Below are 6,598 nucleotides of genomic sequence, written 5' to 3' on the forward strand. Positions count from 1 at the left end.
ATTCTTCAAATGTACATCAGATGTAACATGACATACACCCTCCATATAAGTTTCATTTTTGTCCCATCAGTCCACAGAATATCTCTCTTTTTTACAGAAATAGTAGATGGACCTTTGTGTTCATTTTTGCAGAGTTGTTTTGTTTTTTATGCATATTTTATAAGATAGTCCTAATCAGGTGTCCATTTCTTCCCGAGTATGGTATTTTTAATACCTGGATTAACTATACCTCTATGTAATAACTATATTTTTCTGATGTAAATTTGCTCTTAATGTAGATTAACTTACTCATTTTTTTTGTCATTACCCTTATGTGAATCTGCACAACTTTTGAGTTTGTAGCTCATGATTTTGATTCTCATCTACTCTTGAATTCATGAAGATCGGGGCACAATTTGCTGCTTTTGGAGATAATTTAGCCTGCTTCGTGTTGTCAGACGGGTTCTTTTTAAGTGTTTTTCTTGATGCTACAGGTCAGGTAACCAGGTCCGGATTCGGTTTCTGAATTTTCACTCAGCTTTCCAAATGAATGCTGTTAACTAGTAAATCAACTAGAGGGATGATTAAACTATCTCAAACATTTAAATGGAGGCGCACTTTTCTTCATAGCACTGTGGGGTCTCAGCTCTCACACGACGGTTATTTCTATCTCATTGGTAGCAGCTACACACATTTGAAATCTGCTCACAGAGATAAATGTTAAGGGATTTGATTTTGTTTGTTTGCGTGCCTTTACGCCAGATGTTGCTTTTTGTTACAGCGACTAGAGAGCTTTTCCATTTTGGGAGCCCCCCTTGCCTCCTTTTTTTTTTTCTCTTTTCATCTCTGACGTCAATGCTTCCAGCCCGTCTCACAGTGAAAGGGTTTTCCCGCTTAGTGCCTCCTGAGAGCTGCCCCGCTTTTTCACAGGTCACTTGTGTAGAAATTGCGAATCGGCTTCCTGACTGACTTGCCAGCTTCCCCGTCTCCTTTGTTAGAGGTCTACTTTTTTTCTTTGTTTTTTTTCCACACAAGTGTTTCTCTAGTGCTTTGTGAACTAATTTGTCTTTTTTTTTTCCAGCCCGGCGAAATGGCAGAGTGCACACGAACCGATGGCGTCAGCAGGATATGCGCTCACTTCCTTTGAACAAAAAGCTTGTTCCTGTCATTTGACTCGAGGCCATACAATAACGTTGGAAACAAATGAGCAGCTTGGAGGTGAGAGACGGCGTCAGTAGCGTGAAAGCCTTCGGGAAGATTTGAAATCTATTAGACAATCAGCCTGACGGGATCTGAATACGTGACACGGAGGAGGACTGATGAAAGCAACAAAAAGGGAGGAAATATAAGACAAACAAAAGGACTAAGCTTTCAGTCCTGAGTGTTAATTACCACATCATCTGAATGACTGCAAGGCTGCTGCACGACTGCCTATACCCTGCGTCCCCGACCTACGTCTCTGCCCTCCATCCAGTTTGTGCAAACACACCCAACCTACATGAAAAAGCTTTCACACACGCTCACACACACACACACACACAACAAACAAACACACACACACACACACGAGCGCGCGCATGGTTTCTGCAATCTTGTATAACCCACAGTTCAGAGAAATGAAAGGCCGACTTGTAAACAGACCGATGACTGTTGGCTGCATTGTGGAGCCGGTGCAGCTGACGTCAGCCAGGCCTGATGACTTCATGTGTCCGCTGCCGCCCGAGGAGGTGACAGACAGTTCGACGGAGGAAGGTGACACCGAATAAACGAGCTGCGCAAATCAGAAACAAGGAGCTGAGAGGGGGAGACGCTCTGACGAGACAACGCTGGTTGAAACCAAATGCTTATTGGCGTGTTATTAAACCGCTACTACCATGGCGCTGGTAGACGAATTAGCACCACATCACAGTGACAGACGGTTTCCCTCAGCATCAGACATCAAAACATAGGGTATGGGTGGGCGTTCAGCTCTGCTTTCCTTAATCGTTTTCCCTGTACGCTTCTGTTTTTTTGGTGTTAATTTTGGGTGTGTGACAGAAAGGGGAATGAGAATTAGCATACACTCTTCTGTTTAGCAACAATTTTGAGATTTCAGTGTCTTTTACTCGTACATGCCCTTTATACTCAGGTGCTGAATTTTGCACCCTAAATGAACATAAACCAAAATCTGCTGTTTTTAGGCTTTTTCATTCAAATATTCGTCAAAGTGCATCTAAATCCCCTGTAGAGGCATAACTCCGCCCCCAAACATTTTTTGAAGAATTCCACCAAAGTGGGCGGAGTCAAGATACACTGAGGGGCGTGGCCTACTGCGGGGATGAGTGGCTGTGGTCAAGACGAAGAACACTGTTGCCAACTTAACAACTTTGTTGCCAGCTTTAGTGACTTTCAGACTGTAGAAATTTATTTTTTTCAAAAAAAGCAACTGGTACCAAATCTTTTTTCAGTGCTATTGGAGACTTTGGCAACAACACTTGAAGCTGACTGAGGCAGATGGTTTCATACACGAACGCGGGGCGGTGACGTAAACATTAACTAAGTTGTACCATAGTCAGTGGCGTGCCATCAGGTTGCAGTCAATGCACGTCAACTATACTTGAACAACACACATGTTGTTCAGGACAATGCAAAAACTGCACCACACCAAGCCACAGGCATCCAATAACATGCAAATGAATAAAAACACGTCAAGTAAAGCAACAATGGTCCATTGTAACAAACAGAAAAATTTGACTGCCATTGCCTTCGTTCATCCCAAAGACAGTTGCAGGCTAAATATTGCAAAATTAAATAATTTTGCACAAAAATATCACAATTAGGACGGAAACTAAATATTGCACCCTTAAAGACCAAAACAATATTATTTGGGTTTTAGTTACTCTTTAAACAAGCTCAGGCTTACATAGAACTGCCTCCAATAGTTAATTAATGTCCATAAAATAAACAGAATAGGATGGATTAGGGACAAAGACTAGTAACAAAACTGATTTAATTGTGGTATATGTAGTGCCAAATACTTCCTGTGGACACAGCGGTCAAAAATACCTTTTTACTTTCATTATTACTACAATTTAATCTAACATCCACTGTAGTACACAACAATAAGTTTGCAGACATTAAATGGATGTAGGTTCCATCCATATAAGGTGCTTTATTAAAATGTAGCTACTGCTAACTGCATTAGTGGTTTATGCAAAAGCCCGGCTACCGTTGCTAAAAGAGAAGTATGGCTGCATGATTACTTTATTACTGCACATTCAAATATTTTCAGAGCAATAACTGATGCAATAGGGTCGTTTATTAGTGCAAATACGATCTGTCTGGACCTTCACTAGTAGACTTCTCATAGTGACAGCGGCAGAGGCGAGAAATGTGATCGCGCAGCAGAAAGCAGGAGTGCTAACTCTGGTGATTACAAGCCAGCTGTAACAAGAGACAGAAGCCCAGGAGTCAGGCTCAATGACGCAGCTGCTGCATGACTTCTACTCCTCGAAGTTTCCACCGAGACACAACTTCTGACACTCCCGTGTCATAATATCACCACGAGGTGCAACGAGGCCCTGTGACTCTCTGTGATCACTGTCTCTCTGTTCTTTCTCTGTTGCACATCACTGGCCCTCTGGAGAAAAATGAAATGCTCAGGAATTTATCTGAGTAGCAGAGCGTTTTACTTTAAATAAATTAGAACACAGTGTATCGAAAGTACTGCTTCTGCATTAAACTTATTTCGACATTTAGATTCAAATGTTGCAATTTGCACAGATAACCACAGCTTCTGGTTCATTAACAAATAGTTCGCCATGGCTGTTGATTTCTCTTGGTAGTTCAGCATTTACACTCTAAAAATGATCACAACCCACATAATGTCAAGACGTGCATAACATATTTGCTAGGGATGCACGATATTGGATTTTTGGTCGATATCTGATATGCCAATATACTAAAACTAATTTGGCCGATAACCGATACCAATACCTCCTAGACTCCTGAGAAATCACATGGAAGGTGATGGACTCTTGCATTGAACGTACTGCTGTTTGTGTGATTTTAACCTGCCTTGGACGTCCTTGTATATATTCTGCACCTGCCATCTTTGTTCACCTGAAGAAAAGCTAAATACATTTCACTAAAGTGATCTCTGGCCTTGGGCAGTCATTTTTTTGTTTGTCCAAGTCATAAGAGAACCCCGTCACAACCTACTTACTGAAACCATACAGCTCTCTCTACTGTGGAAATACTGCATTTTCTTTGTAAATTGTCTACACTTTCACCTTGCGTTATGTTTCATGTCAAATGTATTAATGACATTTGCTCTTTAAGACAGTGACAACGCTCAAACAGGGCAAATGTGATGTGCAAAGTTTGGCTTCATTGGTAATAACTGCGGTTGTTGTTTGTTATTATCTACACTTTACCATCAGTAAAAAATAATTAAAACACCTAGAATAACTTGTAAGACGAGGAGGAATTATGAAAAATATTAGGAGCGAAAGAGAGCATGTGTGTTACTGAGACACAGGCTAACTCGACATGCAGCTGCTGGATGAACTCGGTAGGAGAGAGAACTGGAATTTATTGCCTGTAGTGGAATGCTCACACAGACGGCAAAGTCTAGTGCACAATATTAACACAGCCCAACGTGCGTCATAGCTCTCACAGCTGACACTGTTTCCCTTGCCATGTGTGTGTGTGTGAGAGAGAGGGAGTCAGTGTGTGCCTTTGTGTTCTGCGCTCCTCTTTAATCTCTTTACTGTAGTGCCACATCAGTCTGGTACTGATGCATGAGCCAAATCCAAGTCCTGTGTAACGTCAACATTATGACGAGAACAATGACAGAGCTGCACGTTAATGCAATGCGCACACAGAGAGCGGTGTGAAAGGAGTCTGAAATAGAGCTGGCAACGTTACCCAAAACTGTTCAAGACAAAAGACGTCCAAGAGAAATAATGCTGCGTAGGAAGGCTGTAATGATAATAGTTTTAGACTTATTGTTTTGGATGGCAGTCCACTGCTAACACTTCATCTTAAAGCTGAGTAGTTCCCAAAGTTGTGGCCAGGACCCCACTGGAGTTAACGCAGAAGGTTGGATTCTCCAAATGTCATTCACATACGCAAGCAAATGCCAAAATGCTAATTGGAAAATATTATTGATGACATAAATCTTTCATGAGACTCGCATCAACCTCCTGAGCTATCAGTAATCCATACTGCTTTGTAAAACTATTCCCTGCTCCTGAACCACATTTTGTTATGGATGAAGGAATATTAAAATTTGTGAACCTGTTCTTAAGCGTGTTCTGCCTCATCGCGACTTCTCTGCTGGTCAACACATTCGCTCAATATAAACAGAAATTGGCCAGCAGTCAGTCATTTTATGAATTGTCCCTGCAGGGCGGCTAGGTATCATCTGACATTTGTTTAAACTAGTTTATCCAGAACTGTCAGATCCTTAATCAGTCTTAGGGTTGAGTCATTTTTTAAATATACATGTAGAGAAAAGGACGTGCAGAAAACTAGATTACAATGTTCCAAAGAGAAAATAGGGTGTGCTGTTATTAACATTTTAATGTTGCATTAATCTGGATATACAACTTAAAATATGCATCAAGTAGATTTATCTTGCAGTTTAAAGCCTTTACGTTCTGGATCATTTTTAAATGGTCAGCGTTTCTGGGCTGCTCAGTGGGACAAGAAGGTCCACAGTCTAAAAACATTAATTTAATTGAATTGGCTTTTTCTTTAAACTTTGTGTTTATGTATGCATGTATGAAGATTAACACAAAATTAGCATACAGGGTATATCATTGATTATTACAAGCTCAGAAAACCAAAATACTTTGCAGCAATGCTGATACTATTATGGTTTGCTGTTGCCTGAAGGGAACACATGAAATTTTCCCTGATGACCCTGATGATGTGTTGTTCCCTCAACAGTAGTAGTTTCATTTTAACATGTTTCTGTTAGCAGTGTAACGGGAATCGCATTCACACTGAAAGTAGTCAGTACATATACCAAACAAATACAGCTTACCTGAGCTGTGACAACGACTTAACTTTGAGACAGTTCTTCCATTTTTTTCTTGCATGTGACAATAGACAGATCGTCATCCTGGTCTCTGTCTGACGCAATCAGACTCACAACCAGTTAAGTTTCATCCTCACATACAAATGTAGATGCTGTTACTTTCCACTGACCCTCACTACAGCGCAAGATGATTTTATTACAATAGGGCCCCCAGTCATTCAGAAGACAAACCATAAGTTTCCATTCAGATAAAGTTAAACACACTTATTTTCCTTAACATAACACATGCAAAACATCTGCAATGGTAAATCTGTGAGGGAATTTTTCTGCCGTAATTCGAGAGCACACATATTCATTTTGAAAGCAGGACTTCATGTCTTTCTACTCAAAACTTCTGCTCTCTTTCAAATATTCACTGTGCTTTCTCAAACCTTTCTCCTTACGCTCAAAACTCGTCTCTGCTGGATAAAATCTCCGCGTGCAAACCTCTCTGCTCGCTTGCGAATCATTTTCTGCTGCGCTTGGAACAGAAAAGTACCGTCGCCTGGCAACCTCTCAGCCAATAGAATGAAAGTGTTGTACTGGGTGTGTTTG

General features: G+C 40.9%; 1 long non-coding RNA gene across 1 annotated transcript; it reads left to right on the plus strand.

Annotated features, from left to right (window-relative positions):
• The first annotated feature begins 630 nt into the window (after positions 1 to 630).
• Positions 631 to 4,114, plus strand: LOC106927565 (uncharacterized). The gene is made up of 2 exons (XR_001420321.2): positions 631 to 979; positions 1,061 to 4,114. It is a non-coding gene; the product is annotated as an uncharacterized LOC106927565 (long non-coding RNA).
• The last annotated feature ends 2,484 nt before the right edge of the window (positions 4,115 to 6,598 follow it).

Source organism: Poecilia mexicana, unplaced genomic scaffold (assembly GCF_051168715.1).
Source record: "Poecilia mexicana isolate PSO_F unplaced genomic scaffold, ASM5116871v1 scaffold_2, whole genome shotgun sequence".
Taxonomy (NCBI): Eukaryota; Metazoa; Chordata; class Actinopteri; order Cyprinodontiformes; family Poeciliidae; genus Poecilia; species Poecilia mexicana.